Source organism: Dysidea avara, chromosome 15 (genome assembly GCF_963678975.1).
Source record: "Dysidea avara chromosome 15, odDysAvar1.4, whole genome shotgun sequence".
Classification (NCBI taxonomy): domain Eukaryota; kingdom Metazoa; phylum Porifera; class Demospongiae; order Dictyoceratida; family Dysideidae; genus Dysidea; species Dysidea avara.
In genome coordinates, this window is record NC_089286.1 from 8,722,023 (window position 1) to 8,740,555 (window position 18,533).

Consider the following 18,533-nt stretch of genomic DNA (forward strand, 5'->3'; position numbering starts at 1 on the left):
AGATGGAACGAAAATAACTCGCGCTAGAATGAAGGAAACAACGCTTGGGAAAAATAGAGTATATGAAGGAAGACCCACATTTGTGTAGATTTATGTGTTATTTGTCATTATTTACATTTTTTATGTTGGTGTTAGTGGTGAGTGATAATTATTTGGAGTTATTTGTGGGGTGAGAAGGAGTGGGGCTATGTTCATATTTATTAATAGGGTTTTGAAGTGGGCGAATATTGGCAAATAGGGGAGCGATAAAGGCGATGATAGTAAATAGAGTGGGAGATTTGAGGTTAGTGATAGGGATGTTTTTGTTATTGAAAGAGTATGGGACATTGAATTATGATGTATTAAGTTGTTTGGTAGAGAAGGATGCGGTAGTGTTGGAAGTAGTATAGGATTATGTTTATTTTGGGGTGCGGTAGGGAAATCAGCGCAACTAGGATTGCATACTTGATTGCCGGACGCAATGGAGGGTCCAACTCCGGTTTCAGCATTAATTCATGCAGCAACGATGGTGACCGCGGGGTATTTTTATTAATAGGATCTGGATATTTGTTTGAGTGTTGTAATGTAAACTTGGTAGTGTTGGGAATAGGAGGGGTTGTGACATCGATATTTGCAGGAAGTGTGGGGTTAGTACAAAGTGATTTAAAGAAAGTGATAGCTTATTCAACTTGTAGTCAATTGGGTTTGATGGTATTGGCACGTGGGGGTCTTTGTTTTTCAAGTGGATTATATCATTTGTTAACACACGCATGTTTTAAAGCCTTGTTGTTTTTGGGAGCGGGTTCAGTAATACATGCAGTAGGAGGAGAACAAGATTTACGGAAATTAGGAGGAATAAGTGCCTTCCTGCCTATTACTTATTTGGGACTTTTAATAGGGTCTCTTTCTTTAATGGGCTTTCCCTTTCTTTCGGGGTTTTATTCAAAAGATATAATAGTAGAAGGAATAGGAGGACAGTATATTTATGGGGGTATTTATTGGTTGGGATTAGTATCTATATTGTTTACAGGAGGATATTCAATTCGTTTGTTAGTATTGGCAGGAGGGGGATTATGAAAAGGGTCAGGTAAAGGTGTAGGTGGTATAAGAGAAGGAACTTGGTTGACTTTGTTACCATTAGTGTGTTTAAGTTTGGGTAGTATAATATTGGGATTTGGTGCGATAGGGCCTTTAATGTCCGGCAGTTGTTGAGTTTTGCAACTATGTTTGAAAAGAGTTTATCTCTTGTCTTTGTTGTGGTAGGTGGGATTTGTGGTTGGTTATTAGGAGTTAGTCGTTTAGTATTCCGCGGGGTTTATATATTTTTATATGAAGCTTGGCATTTTAATTTGGTTATAAATAATTTTATATCTAAGGGGAGTATGTGATTAGGATCTTATATAAATGATATCCTAATCACATACTCCCCTTAGATATAAAATTATTTATAACCAAATTAAAATGCCAAGCTTCATATAAAATTATATAAACCCCTTCTTCTGCTTTTTGTCATTTATAAATTAAATTAGGTTTAACTTCTAGCTAGAGAGAAAAAAAACGTGTGGGAATGAGGTGGGGTCTATTCTATGGAACGGAACGGAATGATGGGCTAAACTACGGAAAGGAACGCTTTCCCAAATTGAAGCCTGCAGCTTACCATTGCTGAAACTGGCCTTACAAGTTATCAACGGACTTCTAGTTGGTGATCAAACAGAAAGATAGAGATGATTAAAGGATTGATTGTACACAGTGGCTATTTTTACGGGCCCGTAAATTGTAATTCTATAGCTATTTTTACGGCACTGCACAATACGCGTGCGCAGTTACACACGTGTTCAAAATGGCTGATAGTGAGCGTCCGGGTGAACATCAGAGTGAGGGAGACACTCAGGGGGTGGCGACTTTAAACTTTGGAGCAAAATATGGTTCTTTTGAACAGTTAGAAACAGCCATTGAAAGATATGAGGAAGTGAATTACGTCACATTGTACAGGCGGAGCTCTATACATAGAGGCAGCTAGGAAGCGAGCTCCAAACTGCCACTTTTCGGAGAAGCTGTAAAATTACGAAGTGGATTTTGCATGCTTTTGCAGAGGCATTCCTATGAAAAGGTTTGTGATACTTCTTTATTGTGTTTGTTTTGTTTTACAACACCAAATTGAGCCACTGCAGAAGAATGATAGCATCGTTGAAGTGATATGCACAATGCAGTACAAAAACTAATGTGGTGGGGTAGAGTAGATGGTCAGTTGGTGACTAGAGCCAACTTTGTATTTTATTGTAATTTATTATGCGACTTGAGCTGACAAAACCAATGTTATAGCCTGTCCAGGCATCACTTGACAAACTCATAAAATTTAAGTGTCTTGTAGAACTAAACTTTGTCTGAGCTGTTGATGTGGTGAATAAATATGTGTATGGTAATTTGTGTTTGTGGCAATTTACTGGCAAACTTGCTGGCATTGGGTAATAAGATTGGTTTTCCAAGGCCCGTTGTCCTATTGTAATTTTCACTCTATATTTCTCAGAATTGCTAATAATATGTTTGTGTGCTCTTACCTAGTAACCACCATCAATTTCTCAACCAAGCCTGTGAGGGTGTTATAATATTATAGCTGTGGTGTGTGATAGGCACACTAAGTTCAGTCTATTTCCTGTCCGGCATAATTATAGCTATGAACAGTTTGTAGCTAGACAGTATAATATTTTATGGTGTGGCTGAATGTTTTGCTAGCTATTGTGTTGAAATTTTCAATTTGTATCTTGTTCTTATAGCGCATTTATGATGAGGTGTCCTTTTTGTATCAAAGTGAGAACACTTGATGGTACCAGCTTGTTTGTAAAAGAGATAAACGATGAACACAACCATGAGCCAGTGGAGCCCTCAAAGGTTAGTTGATTTTACTACCACAGTATTTAAACCAGAAAAGCTTCTTGTGGGTTTACCATCTGAAGCACGAAATATGTGAGTCTGTGGAACACAATCCAATCTAAAATAGCCTGTGCGATATCGTAGATCATGCAGGAATTATTTGCTGGAGTGGAAGGATGGGCACTCTGTTCGATTGGGTGGAAAATGACTCACTGAGTCCTAAAGGTCCTCTCTTTGATAAGTTTGGTTCATCATCTTTTGCAAGTGCAAGCAGGACACATGTGACTCTTCTAACATAGCAATGGTATGCTGGCTTCATATACAACACATCAAAGTGATGTATACAAATTTAATTATACATGCAGCTAACAGCTATGTAAACAAAAAATTCATTCGTAAAATATTTTGAATTTGTTGTACAACAAAAATATCTAGAACGGTTTTGTATTCATTCTGGTCTGTTATGAGAGACCTACTACAGTCACTATATGTTTGCCCTTTCCATATATAAATACGATATACTTAAGCTATTGTGGTGCTACATTGGTAATGTAGACAATGGGCAAAAGAAATTGAGATAAACTGCCCATTAGTAATTTATTATATACATTTGCTTTATACACTATAGGTGCTGGTCATCCCAAAGACACTGAAACCTTATTGTGGAAATACTTAAGTTACTTGTTGGCATACGTATATACATGGTAATGATGATTTACCGATTATTAAACTGTAATGATTATTAAACAGTCTGTGTGGAAAAGCAAAATGTATACATTATATATAAAATGTGTCAATCTGAGTGACTACTTGTAACAGCTTCTACAAAACCAATTCTTTTTCTTTGGTGCAGCCTTTAAACCAACACACTTCAGGTGAAACCAGTCAAGGCAGCTTTCACAAGCAATACTTTCAAAGGCACTTAGTGATGAACAACAAGTTACACAATCCCATTCTCTCCTTCTTTTAATCACACTTACAACATTTTCAACTAACACCCAAGCATCCATGGTAAAATACTTCTTCACTGTATTAATGCAGACGTTTTCATCCAAACACTTCATTGGGACACATTCTGGGCGAACTTCAACAAATTGCTCATCAATTAGAACACCATTATGCATAGCGTTATCAGCAATTTCCGTATCCACAAACCAACTCAGCATTACTACAAAACAAAGAATTTAGTTTCATCTAAATATCAGCAGTAAAGTAATTTTATCCATAATTATGACATTTGCTAAGAGTAGTAATTTCACAACTTAGCATCACAACTTAGCATTATACGAAGTACCAATGGTGTCTGCTATAGCATGCACATGTGTCTAGTTGCCTTGAACAAGAAGTGTATCACATTACTACAATCCCCAACTGGAAAACAGACTTTATGTAAATTAGGGAAAGCACTTCACCCAGCCATAATATCTGTTGTTAAGTGGGGAAACAAATACCAACTGTCCTTGTCTTGCGTGAGAACCTGAGTAGTGTGGTGGGCTTCACTGTTTATGTTAGCTGAAGGCTTTGCCCTGTGTGTGCGTGTTAGTTAGAATTATGTAGTGATTGAGTGTTATGTGTGTGCTTTACGAACACATGTCCATTCAGAAACGAGGAGTGTGATGGATGAACATTTGATTTGTACAACTATATTTGTACAATTATACATACATACTATTACATAGCTGTGATTGCACTTAGACTAAGGGCTTCTGCTGTGGGATTATATTTGTAGACCTTTCTTCCCATGTACAATAAATGTTCCAGGTAACAATACATTACCTTTACTTTTTTCCCATTGTGATTTCTTTACAAACGGCACTGTCTTTTGTGACTTCCCCGTCTTTCTCGGCAATCCGATCACAGTTAAACCGGCACCTTTGGGTCTACCTTTTTTTCTCATTTTAGGTGGCATTCTGATTTCATTAGGACTGATTTCCTCTATGAGTGATGGTTTATCTGGTGATTACTAATGCATGACAAAGACACGGAATCTTACCATTTATTTCTGCTAACACACCATCACTGTCTTCATTGGCATCATGCTGGCTGGTTTCATAATTAATATCACCTATTTGATTAATATTAAATATGAAATTTCTAATCTTCTAACTTGTACCATCCATGGCTTCCATTGTTTGCAACAGCACATCAAGTGAACTTTCATCCTCACTCTGCTCATTTTCCTGAATATCATTCAGGACTATATTTTAAGCCAGTGTATATGCTATTGTGTACAAACACAAATATGTACCTGCTTGTCCTTCACTAGAATCAGCGTCTACCACTGCCAACTTCTTTCCTTGCTCCCACGTTGATTTAACAACTTTCAACAAAGATAGACCTTCCTCGAATTCTTTCATGCCCCAACAAGATAATTGTTGGGCTAAACTTTGAGTGATCTTGAAAGCTTTTTTGTATTTCTTTTGCTCTGTCAATATTGCACTAGTATTGGTCTCCTGTTGCTCTGTACAGATGAAATCCACACCGCTAGATTCTTCCTCGTTAGCACCAACATTGTCTTCCCCTACAGTCTCTGAATCTCTTTGATAAACCCGATGATGCTGCAAAAAATGGCACAATTTCCACCTTTCTACACAAACATCTTCCGTGTACTCATCCAAGCCTTTATGACGCCTCACAGCAAATATATGATGACATGGCAACTTCATTGATGTGATAAAGGTACACGAGCAATTGACTGTACTGGTCACAAGCTGTCCCTCACTGGAATCAATACTGCAGCTAAAGTCGTCGATGTCATCTCTAACTGTAACCTTTCGTGAATATTGCAATTGATTGCTTACAAATTCAAATGCATAAGGTGTTAGAACAGCAGAGTACTTCCCTAGTACAGATTCAGCTGTAAAACTATGAACTCGCCTTTTCATGGTTACTTCTGAAGTTCGATGATCCCTTTCAAGCTTGAGAGATTGGATACACTGCATCAGATCATTGAATAATTGTACCATTCCTGAATATCTCGTAATAACAGCCTTCAACTTTCCATTGATGCTCTCTAGTCTATTGTTTGTCCGATTCATAAAATTGCACAAGGCATTTTTCAGTCCATCAACCCACTCATGACGAATGCAATGCCAATTGCTTTCGAAATAATCTAATACATTTCTTGGTGCACACTGAGTTAGTTCTTCATAATACTCCTGGTAAGCCTCTTCACTCTTAGAGTATGCCATTTTTGAAAGAAGCTCTAGACACATTACTCTCTCACCTTGAGAGATGCCAAGTTTATCACAAGATATTTCTCTCCTCATAGTGCGTAAGGTGTGAAACAAACAAATAGCTAAGCCAGCTTGAGGAAATTGCTCTTTAATGACATCTCGTTCAGTCATGTCTTTGTCAGTCATCACACATTGTACAAGTGTAGCGTTTTCATTGCACCTTTTGAATTCTGCGAAAAGATTAGTAATTGTAACTTTGTCTTCATTTTGGACAACCCATAAGCAGACAATCTCACTCTCACCATTTCCATCAATGGCTAAAAGTATATAGAGCGGCATGTGCAAATCATTCAGCTTGTATGTTGCATCAACGAACAATACTTCGGGGTAAACACTGAACATATGTTTCATTTCTGCTGTTTGAAAGTAAATAGCTTGTAGTGTCTTTCCTTCATCAATAAAACTTCTGATTTCGGCCCCTGCATTCCAACATTGCATAATAATGATCCACAAACCACAATACTGTACCTTTCACTTTTCTCATCTCTGTAAGTAACTCCTGAAAATTGTTTTCATAATTTGCACACTTAGAAGAAAGATTGTGTATATCTTTCAATATTACAGGCTTTCCGGTTAAACACACTAAATGATTTTGCAGTAGCTTTTTGTTAGGTTTCAATTGCAACATCTCAGCTACTTCTTTCTGAGTGTCGGAATCAAGTCGACGTTGTTTAGGCATGTGCATATAAGTTTCCTATAGCATTCCATGGTAATGTTAAACCAGAATAATATATGTAAAATCAGCTAACCTTCAATAGCTCATGGCTGTGTTGGCTATTCATCTCTTTTACAAATAATTTAGTACCATCTGGTGTTGTTCTCAGTTTGATGTAAAAAGGACACTCCTTCAAAAATGCGCTATATAAAAGCAATTGTATGCAGGTGATATGCCTAAAGAGCTTTGTGCTACACATACATTGATGTGTGCACGTTGCTCACAGAACAAGTGGCTAACACTGATTGGAGACATCATTTGCAAGCTGCCTAAAACATTATAACTTTATCCACTACAAATAAGCTCTGCTTCCTTCTATTCATCCAGGCACGAGGTGGGTGGCCCATTTCATTAAGGGAGAAACTTTTCAAGTCATTAGTATACACAAAGCATTCTTTTACAAAGAGGTAAGTTCAATATGTCATTGACCATCAACAAAAATTGTGAAATTTCTTTGTACTGAGCTTGTAGCTATAGTACGCAAGAAAGCGAATAATACAGAATACTTGAATAAACATTACAGTGCTGACAGCAAACAGAAGTTGATGATGGACACTGTACTATACAGAGAATTTATATGAAATGGCCTTTTCTATCTGTTTAGGTCTGGGGGAGTGTACATAACAGAAGAGCAATGTGTAGTAATAAGTACAAAATTACTATGCACTAGATGCATGCATGGAACCAATACTACCAACAACTACTATTATGTGGTTAGCATACCTCTGCTGCTTTCGCTTCCCTTTCGACGTAGAAACATACTCCCTACCACCATGAACGCAGGCCAAGTCCATTTCGTAATATAACAGCTTCTCCGAAAAGTGGCGGTTTGGAGCTCGCTTCCTAGCTGCCTCTATGGTCCTAGAGCTCCGCCTGTACAATGTTATTATTATATTATATTTGTTACTGTGCAGAAATCAAAAAGATTGTTGTGCACAGGTGTGATCATAATGAATGTTCAGGTTAGTACAAAACTCATCTAAGGTAGGGGAGTGAATTACAAGGGGGGGAGTGTGTTCCAGAGTCTGATTGTAGAAGGGAAAAAGGAAAATTTATAAGAATCAATCATAGTGTCAAGCTGTTTATAATAACCTTCCCTTGATGGACGATGATTAGGTATTAGATCATTTGTGGGTATACTTAGATTGCCATTAATTATCTTATACATTGTAGTTATCTTAGACTTGTTTCTTCTTTCTTCAAGGGTAGGTAAATTTAATGATGACACCATTCTTGTTACACTACTAAATCCAGAAAAATCATTGTAGCAAAATCTAGCTGCTCTCCTTTGGATGGACTCAAGTTGGTTTATGTTGGTGTGGGTGTGGGGGGCCCAGACAGGGGATGCATATTCAACAATGGGACGGACCATCATCTTATAACAATTGCTCTTAACAGAAACAGGGCATTGGTGAAGGTTATGGCGCAAGAATCCATTAACCTGGTTTGCTTTGTTAGTGACTCTTTGAATGTGTTCATTCCATGATAGTTTCTGGTCAATGGTGACCCCGAGATATTTTGTGTGAGGAACCTCAGAGATGATAGAATTCTCCAGATGATAGCTATATGAACGATGGGATTTCTTTTATTGGTAATTCTCAAGTGTTCGCATTTCTTAATGTTAAATTCCATCAGCCAAGTATGAGCCCATTCAATGAGTTTGTCAAGATCCTGTTGTAGGGCTATACAATCTGATTTGGAATGTATGTAGGAGTACAGTAGGACATCATCTGCATACAGTTTAATCTTACTATTGACACAAGCAGGGAGATCATTTATGTACAGTAAAAACAGAAGTGTTGCGAGTACAGTACCTTGGGGTACACCAGAGAGAACTTGTTTAGAGTAGCTGTTTTTCCCTTCTAGCACTACATACTGGGATCTGCAAGTTAAGAAGGACTTAATCCACAATAGGATAAATCCATCAATCCCATTATGTTGAAGCTTGAGGTAGAGTCGGGAATGTGGAACCTTATCAAAGGCCTTACTGAAGTCAAGTAGGAGTACATCACACTGGCCCTTATGATTCAAACACTTGGCAAAGTCATTAACCGTGGAAATTAATTGTGTTTCACAGCTCCTTTTGTGACGGAAACCGTGTTGTTCATCACATAAAATGTTAAAAGATGATAGATGATTAGACACACTTGAATATACTATATGCTCTAATATTTTACAGCAGATACACGTAAGGGACACAGGTCTATAGTTGCATGGGTCTGATTTATTACCTTTCTTATAAATAGGAACTACCTTCGCAGTTTTCCAGATACTTGGTAGTGCACCTTGATCTAAAGAAGCCTGGAAGATCAATGATAAGGCTGGGGAGATTTCATATGCCACTTCTTTAAGAAAACGGGCAGGAAGGTTGTCAGGCCCAGATGCCTTATGTTGTTGGATGTTGGATAGTAGTTGGTATATGCCATCCACATGTATCTGAATTGGTGGTATGCTAGGTGTTGGATCAGTACTTAGCGTAGGAAAGAGACTGACATCTTCATTGGTGAAAACAGAGGAGAAATAATCTGCTAAGAGGTTTGCTTTGTCTGTAGCATCCACAAATGTTTCATCCTGATGTTTGAGGGTGCCCACTCCAACAGAATCTTGTCTTTTATTCTTAATGAAAGACCACAGACGTTTAGTAATTGTGTTCTTATTAGGATCAACAAGGTTGGATACATATCTATTAAAGCTGTACGACATTCGCGCTGGGACTGTCTTTTAAGATCGTAATACTTAGACCAGTCTGTTGATAGGTTAGAACGTCTAGTTTGATTGTATGCACACTGCTTTCTGCGGGTCAGTCTCTTAATGTAATTATTGATCCAAGGGTGCTTACATTTTGAAGAAATTAGTTTGGTTGGGACTGAATCCATACAGGTATTACAAATGGACAGAAATTCATTTCATAAAACATCAACAGAAGTTGAACTTGAGTGGTTATTGAGAAAGTCCTCACAGAGTGTTTGAATGTTGCTTCGGATAATGTTAAAGTCAGCTTGGGCCCACAGATAGATTATTCTTTTAGATGGGGAGGAGAGGTTTGCTATAACAGATGAGACAACAAGAACTGCTTCATGATCACTGATACCATCTACAGTATCACATGTCTCAACTAAAGAAGGTCTGTTGGTTATGAAAACGTCCAATATGTTTGGACCTCTAGTGGGTGTGTTGACCATTTGACTAAGTGCATTGTCATTAAGGAAATCAAGGAAGGAGTTGTTTAGAGTAACAGGATAAGAGTGACCAGTGGTGCAACTATTTATCCAGTTTATATCAGGAAGGTTAGTGTCTCCTGCAATCCAGAATGCAGAATTGGGGAATTTCATATAAATAGCTGTAAGCTGTCGGCAGAGTTCTGCTAGGTAAGATTTGTCACTAGAAGGTGGTCTGTAAACTGAGCAAGCAATAAGTGATGATTGATCTGCTAGTTGAATATGACAAGCCACTAACTCACAAGACAAGGCAGTGAGATGAATATCATGAGTAATAAGGGTATCACGACAGGCAACAAAAAAATGTGACGTAATTCACTTCCTCATATCTTTTAATGGCTGTTTCTAACTGTTCAAAAGAACCATATTTTGCTCCAAAGTTTAAAGTTGCCACCCCCTGAGTGTCTCCCTCAGTCACTCTGATGTTCACCCGGACGCTCACTATCAGCCATTTTGAACACGTGTGTAACTGCGCACGCGTATTGTGCAGTGCCATAAAAATAGCTATAGAATTACTATTTACGGGCCCGTAAAAATAGCCACTGTGTTGATCGATCGTGTGTTCGTGTTAGTCGTTATTAGCAACGAATTTGTAATTGTGGTATTAGCTAGCTGTCTCAGTGACTGTTCTGAGAGTAATTACTAATATACCAAGCAGTACTCTTTAATTCATTTATTGATGACTGAGGCGAGTTTGTTGCAGTGGATCAGATGCCGGATTGGAAGTCAGTTACTTATTTCTGCTGGTATTGACAAGCTATTCAGAAGGCTAATGAATTTCATCAGTTTCAGAGCACAGTCACAATAAACTGGCCACATCTTCCAGAAACCAGAAAGGCACTGGTGACAGGAAAAGGTTAGTTGATCACAACTTGATTCAGTCTAACTTCAGCATAATAGCTACGTGGCTGAGTGAGTGAAGTATCACTTTCAGAGTTTCAGACCACATGTGAAGATTTATGAGATTGGATTCATCAAATTTCAGTTGCAATGGACTATGATGGTGATGTTTTTGTTTGTACTCTTTTATACACAATACAGATGACTGTTGCCTTGCAACAAGATCTGGACTTGCTAGTCCAATGGTCTCACACTTGGATGATGTCAGTCAATCCTCAAAAATGTGAGTTTTTAAGAGTGACAAATGAGAAGTCCCATCGTACATACTGTCTACATTGAGAACACACTAATCAAGGAAGTTTTGTCTGCTACCTATCTAGGAGTTTTGATAGCAAGCTGACTTTGAATATCATATTCAGAAGAGCCAACCAAATTAACACCTATATACATAGAATTTTACATCACTGCGTTCCCAAGTTGTGTAAGTGCAATTGTTACAGAAGCATGGTTAGACCTATTGTGGAATATGCATCACCTGTTTGGGATCCCCACAAAAACAAAGCTGAAGCCATCCAGAAGAGAGCTACCAGACTCTGTCTAAATGATTTTTTCGAGATACTCCAGTGTTCTAATATACTGATCTACCTACACTACAACAGGGAAGAGTCAGAGCTAAACTCACAATGATGTACAAGATTATTAATGACCACATTGATATCACTAAAGATTTCTTTATCCATTGTGACCCTCGGTTAAAGGAATGGATATTTTCAACTAATGACAAACAGAACATTGATTCATATAAATTTTTTCCCTTTAGTAATTAAGCTTTGGAACCCACTCCCCCTTATGTAATTAATTCTCCCTCCTTCATTCAGTTTTGTAACAACTTAAGTACATGTGAATTATAATCTTGTGTGACTTCTGCATAGTAAACAAATAAATCCAGTTTTAATGACGAGCTGAAATTTTCTCTAAGTAAAATGAAATCTTACTGCATCTTTAATTGCAAAAATTCTAGCCTCACATACAAGTAGCTATATACTAAATATAATTAATATAGCTATATATGTGCTATCATAAAGTATGTACACTGTTAAAATTGAAGTGGTCATAGCACACTTAACCAGCAGCACACCCTTGGGGTGCAGGTACACTTTCAGGATATGGTGTGTGAAGCACACAAGACAAGCAGTGTGACTGTATATTGGTGTACATGACACTAAGATGGAAAACTATATTCTGCTATTATGGATGATTCTAGTGTTAAAAATTAGGTGTTCTTTGGCATCCTTTATCATTTAGAGATAGTAGGATGTATAAAAAGCATTGAATTTATGTGCTATAAATAAACTCATTTTGTGCTAAGCCATTACACAGAAACACTACAATAAAATGTGTATTTGTGCATATCATAGTGTGGTATACTCCAAATGTGTTGTACATAGCATGCACTCCTGTGGTGTATGTATGTGATGTGTAGGAGATGATAGTTCACATTTGTCCATTAGTTAGCAAATGAGAACCATCATCTCCTACATATCACATACTCCACCAAAGTACATTATAATTATGCATATCACATTTAGAGTTCAACACGTATGCACAAATACACATTTTATTGTAGTGAAAGTTCAAGTCGATGAACAAAGCTGATATGTTTGTATCAATAAAGTAATCAGTTTACATTAACCAAGAGTAAATTTACTCTTGATCAACATTAACTCATAGAATTTCCATTAGATAAAACACATTCAAATAATATTTCATCAGATTAATCCAGTCAACAGTAGAGAGATGAAAATTTGTATACTGATGATCAGTGGGGGCCCGTACATATCTAGTTGAGTGAAATTAAAACCCACAATCAAACTTCAGGCTTGGTGATATAGGTTTTATATACATTTTGAAACAATGTTTAAGTAGAGATTTGAAAGCAGTAGGTTGCTGACTGACTAATAGTGTTGTATACTGTTTGTAGATTGTTGACTTTCCAGGAATGTTACACCAATTGTGAAACTGCAGATAATGTATAATATTTCACAATAATACTATGATGAGTGGTTGACTTTGATAATAAAGCCGTCACATTCTACCCTTCCACTCCTGAATGCACAAGTGCTTTTTTTCAGCTGTACATGTATGGTCACACTATTATTAGTGTGACTAATATGGTGTGCGTACTACTCTTGTAAGGATGTGCCAGTTTGGACAACAGTATCACACCTGTGTTAGTGTGTTGTGACCACTACTGTATTTACAGTGTACTAATTACAAATACACTTGAAGTTGGTGTTTCTGACATATATTATAGCTAAAACCAAGGACCTTTTAGACAGCACTGTCAAAGATGATTCATTAAACCATACTGACTGTGTCATAATAATCCACTCTATTTTCTCTTGAATGGGACCGGAGTGTAACAAATCAAGTATTATAATATTATCATTTTCATCATGTTGTGTGCAATATACATAATTTTTAAATTTGTGTACATATTTTCGAGTGATTCCCAGTCCAGCTGGTCCAATGGGTTCATAAGTTCATGTATTAATTTTGTCCTGCTCTGTATGCATGTTAGCTTCTTTGTACATGTGCAGAGAAGTATGTGAAATGTTACACTACAGAAATCCCTGTGGTGGCTATCAACATAGTATACATACACAGGAGTCTTAGGAGATCTGGTTGGTCTCAAGTACTGATTAAGGCTAGCAGTTGAAAACAGAAACTTTTCAACTCACTACTGGCTTTAGTCCACTGCAGTAGTTAATGGATTCAGGCATGCCACTTTATTGATGCTCACAGAATATAGCCTCCTTATGGCACACGGCCCAGTCTGTCAGTATCATTGCTCCACACACTGCATGAAATTCCTTAACTTTTTGACTGAGTTAATTCCACTAACTCTTTCTTGTCTAATTGCTTTCCGCTATGTAGTGTACCTCCAGTGTACAGATGCATAATTGAAACACCTGCCCAGGCCCCAGAGTGTATAAGTAAGCATAAACAACTCATGATCACATACTATTAGCCTTGATGAAACAAGCAATGAATTAAATACCCTTCGTGATAAATTCATCACTGAGACAGTTAATCCCACAATAAGTACTTCGTTACTAATGACAACCAACAAGAACCCACAATCAGTCCTTTAATTGTTTCTATCTTTCTTGAGAGCATGTTTAATCACCCTCTGAAGGTCCGTCGATAACATGTAAGAGCAGTTTCAGCAACGGTAAACTGCAGGCTTCAATTTGAGAAAGCGTTCCGTTCCGTAGTTTAGTCCATCGTTCCGTTCCGTAGAATAGACCCCACCTGGGAAGGACGATGAAGGTCCGTCGTCGTTGTTAAATGAATGATAGGGATAAGTACTACAGTATTAGGTAGCTTAATACTCGTTTGTAAACCGTCATTTAGTGTTGTGTGGTGATAGATCAGTGACTGCCGGAATGAGGTACTGTCTCTGGTTCTTTTCATTACAGGTGCCAAGGCAGAAGACATTAAGTCCACAGAGACAATAGAAGCAAAGGAAGTGCTGTTTGTTAGACGGCTGGTGTTTTGCTGCTGAAGACAGTTCCAGTTTTACAGTTTTGATTTAAAATTTCCAAGCCAGTTATACGGGAGGCAATGCTCTTTGTTAAGCTGCTGGCTATGTTTGTAGTAGTGTGCGATATCAGGATTTGTATATTTCGATATGTTATCGATACGATATTGGGGTAAATATCGAAATTTCTATACGATTTTCGATAGTTTTTAATTGTGTGGGTGGTGTAATTGCGTGGACGGCCGATATTTATAAATATGCTTGAAACACAATTTACACACAAACTATTGCATAAAACTAATAAGAAGCCTAGGAAACTGGTAGACAAGTTTTTAAAGTGGCTAGATAGTACAGAACAAACCTTCATTTCTAGCGTAAGTGCGCAATCACACACTAAATGCTATAGATTTATCGAAATATTCTTCGATATTTCGATAATTATCGAAAAATATAACCTTTTCGATAAATATCGAAATCTGCTAAAGCAGTATCGAAAATCGATACGATAACGATATCGACAAAATTATCGCGAAATCGATATTTTTTCGATATATCGCACATAACTAGTTTGTAGACATCTACGTAAGAAAATTAGAAACATGAGAGAAAATGTAGCTACATGAAGCACTGTTCAAAAAAATAGTCTATATATGCATACTAATCCATGGATTTTCACATAGGCGGTGGAGACGGGGGGAGGGCCATGGGCCCCCCCACTTTTTTGGGACACTGCAAGAAAAGATCGAGATACTCTAATAGAACAGCCAGGATCTAGATACTCTAATAGAGCAGTAACAGTATTCAGAGAAGCAGTGTAGCAAATTACTTAGCTACGTATGTGAAGTTATAAATAAGGAGATGTAATTGGTGGAGAGCAGCTATTGTCAGCAGGCTGTGACTTTTTTTTTGGTCTTCAACTTACAGCTGGCCTGGCCCCCTCACTCTTTGGCCTGCTCTACTGCCCCTGGATTTTCATATGAAGCTTCTGGGTTGAAATCAACCAAAACGATTAAGCAAGCAGCACTAAAAAGCTAGAGACTTGTACGATAGCATGTATAATGTAAGAAAATACGAATCATCCATATGTAATTGTTAATGTTATATTACTTTGTGATTACAGCAATACATTGATATAAATACTGGTACAAAATAAAAATTGAAGTCTAGTAACTATATTCACACAAAGGGAATGTTTCTGCAGGAGCAACTCCAGTACAGTTTGTCTTCTAATGCTAGCTGTGTACCACAATGTTTCAGAATTTCTGTTTTTCATATAATTTAGCTATATCCACAAAAAGTGTTCCGTAACGGTCCATCATATTAACTTCAAAATATAGCTAGAAAATTAGTTTTTGGATTGTATCAATCCACAATCCACTCTGTAGGAAACAAAGTATATGCATGCACATTATATAATACCTTAAGGGATGACAGTACATCACTTCAAACCTTTCTAAAGACTCTCAAGTGCAGTGTCAGTGAAGGAAGACATAGGTATAGGCGATAGTAGTAGAGACATGCACCTTCAGTATATTGACACACCTCTCAGTGGGATAGACACCGGCAATTCCTTGGGTTTAGGCTGAAAATGTTTTTACTGATAAGCCTAAGCTTTCTATGACCTCCTGTCATTTGTAGAGTGGAAATGACAATCATTGTAAAATGTGTAGTTGTAGGTAAATTGAAATACTTGCATGTGCTTCAAAGAATTGAATATCTCACTACAACAGTACAGGAAAATAGCTTTTAAAGGCATTCTTATATATATGAATTACTAAAAATAAGTCAGAAAATAAGCCTAGAACGTCTATAAAAAACCTGTGAACCTCAATTTGTAGTAGTATACTGAAAAATGCTTACTTCACAGTTCATGTTGCCATTTCACCACAAAACGGTGGAACTTAGTCTCGCGTGGCCAGATCGCTTTTTCTTTGTCACGGCGCTTATCGATTAGAGATTATAAGCGCCTACTCCGAAATAGGGTCTGGTCCAGAATCAATACGTAAACTCGTTTTCACACCCCAAGCAAGAGCTCGGGGATGTTTAATCAACTTTCGTCATAAAACGTATACTTCCTCAGTTTTAAATTTCAAGCCACGTACGCACTGGAAATGCCATGAACGATAGCCGGTGGAACTGATGCGAGACACTGAGGCTGGTTTTCTACGGTTAAAAAGGTCACGGATCGATTCCTTGTGAAAACGAAAAGGCTAAAGGCGAACTTAGCAAGGAATCAACCCGTGTTCTTTTTAGCTTTAGAAAACCAGCCTCAGTGTTTCTCATTGACTCTATCGGCTATCGTTCATGGCATTTCCAGTGTGTACGTGGCTTGAAATTTAAAATGAAGTATACGTTTTATGACGACAGTTGATTAAACACCCCGAACTCTTGCTTGGGGTGTGAAAACGAGTTTACTCTAGACCAGACCCTATTTCGGAGTAGGCGCTTATAATCTCTAATCGATAAGCGCCGTGATGGAGAAAAAGTGGTCTGGCCAAGCGAGACTAAGTGGAACTAAAGGTTTTGGCTTACATGAGTGGATCCGCTAACGTCTTATTATTATTATTATCAATTTTAGTCAAATGACAAGGGTTGCACAAAAAGCTGAGCCTGCAAACGTGCTCCCCAAAAGGACAAAACGGTACAAGATACAAGGACAATACACAAATACAAAAACAACAAATAAAACAGTACAATAGCAGATAAATACAAAGCAACATTTAGTTTAAAAAGAAAGCGCCGGAGGGCAACACAGAAAAGTTTGGGGTCAGTTATCTGTAAGATTTGTAAGGTACGTTGTTCCAAAGGAAAGGTGAGTTGATGAAAAAGGAAAACCGATAAGCATTGATGGTGGATATAGAGGTCAGGGGCGGATCCAGGAGCTGGCAAGGGGAGGGGCACAAAAAGGCTAAGTTGTAGGTGGTTGGGGCCCGAGAGCCAGATTCTCGGCTATGTTTATAGTTGCTGAATTTTTGAAGCAGCAACTAATCACCTCTTAGTTGTGTCTCACTGTTGATTTTTGCCATTTGGCCATTTTGCAGATGGTTGTGAAGTCTTAAAAGTTGTTTTAAAGGCTCGCCTGAATGTCTTAAACAGCATCAACATGATAATTATTTTAGAGGCGCTTAGTACGCACGAAAGTGCTTGGGTTACTTCCGCAGCACCTTCGTGCGTACTAAAAAAAAAAGAAAAAAAAGTTACTTCCTCAGCTAGTTTGACTTTGGTTTGCTTTGGTTTCAGGCGAATTTGTAATAAATGTTAGTAAAATGTGCATATTTTTATGAGTTTTATAAACTGATCTTGGCCTGGCAAAGTTTAGTATTTTAATCAGAAGTATAGCTAGCTATGGCTGGCTCCTCCACAAGGTGGGGGGCATTTGCCCCAAATGCCCCATCCTGGATCCGCCATTGGAGGTGTCTATGGCTGATGGATTTGAATGTCTATAACTGCAGAGAAATACCGTGAAGGGATAGCTGATTGGTGGTGCAAGATTTTATGTACTTGACAGATAGTGAAGTAGTTTTGTCTCTGGTGTAATAATGGCCACTCCAATTGATCTAAACCTTGAGGATGCGATCAAATCGTCATTTTTGCACAAAATTCATTCTACGAGATTCGCTCTCAAAATTTAGACAATCATACACCAGTAAAGCAACACTATAACTCCTACCATAATAAGAAATCCTTTATAGGCCATATATACCTATTTGATCTTATGTTGCGCGGGCAAAATTATTTTAAATTTGGGTAGGTAGGTCGGTTTGAATGATAAAAATTTTAAACACAACCATACAAAATGCAAATAATGAATGTAGCTATACTAGTACATACACAGTTAAAAATCTAGGTTTCATACTCTTCTAGTAGTACCGTAGATTCCCTAAAATTTCGGCATCTCTAAATATTCGGCACTCCCCATGCTTTGAACGCAATGTGCTCTAAATTTCGGCAAGTGCAGGAAAGTTTCTAATTATAAGCGCGCTAATTTTTCGGCACTTGGATTACTAGTTGACGAAGGTCTCTTGAGTACTGAGGATTCCCAGTGACCTCACACAATAAGCTACCTCGATGCTGGATGAAGCACCAAGTGCGAAATTGTTCAGGGAACGTACCCAACGATATCATCATGT

The 18,533-nt window shown here is 37.8% G+C and overlaps 1 pseudogene; it reads left to right on the forward strand.

Annotated features, from left to right (window-relative positions):
* Positions 1–448: 448 nt before the first annotated feature.
* Positions 449–1,368, forward strand: LOC136245254 (NADH-ubiquinone oxidoreductase chain 5-like; annotated as a pseudogene).
* The last annotated feature ends 17,165 nt before the right edge of the window (positions 1,369–18,533 follow it).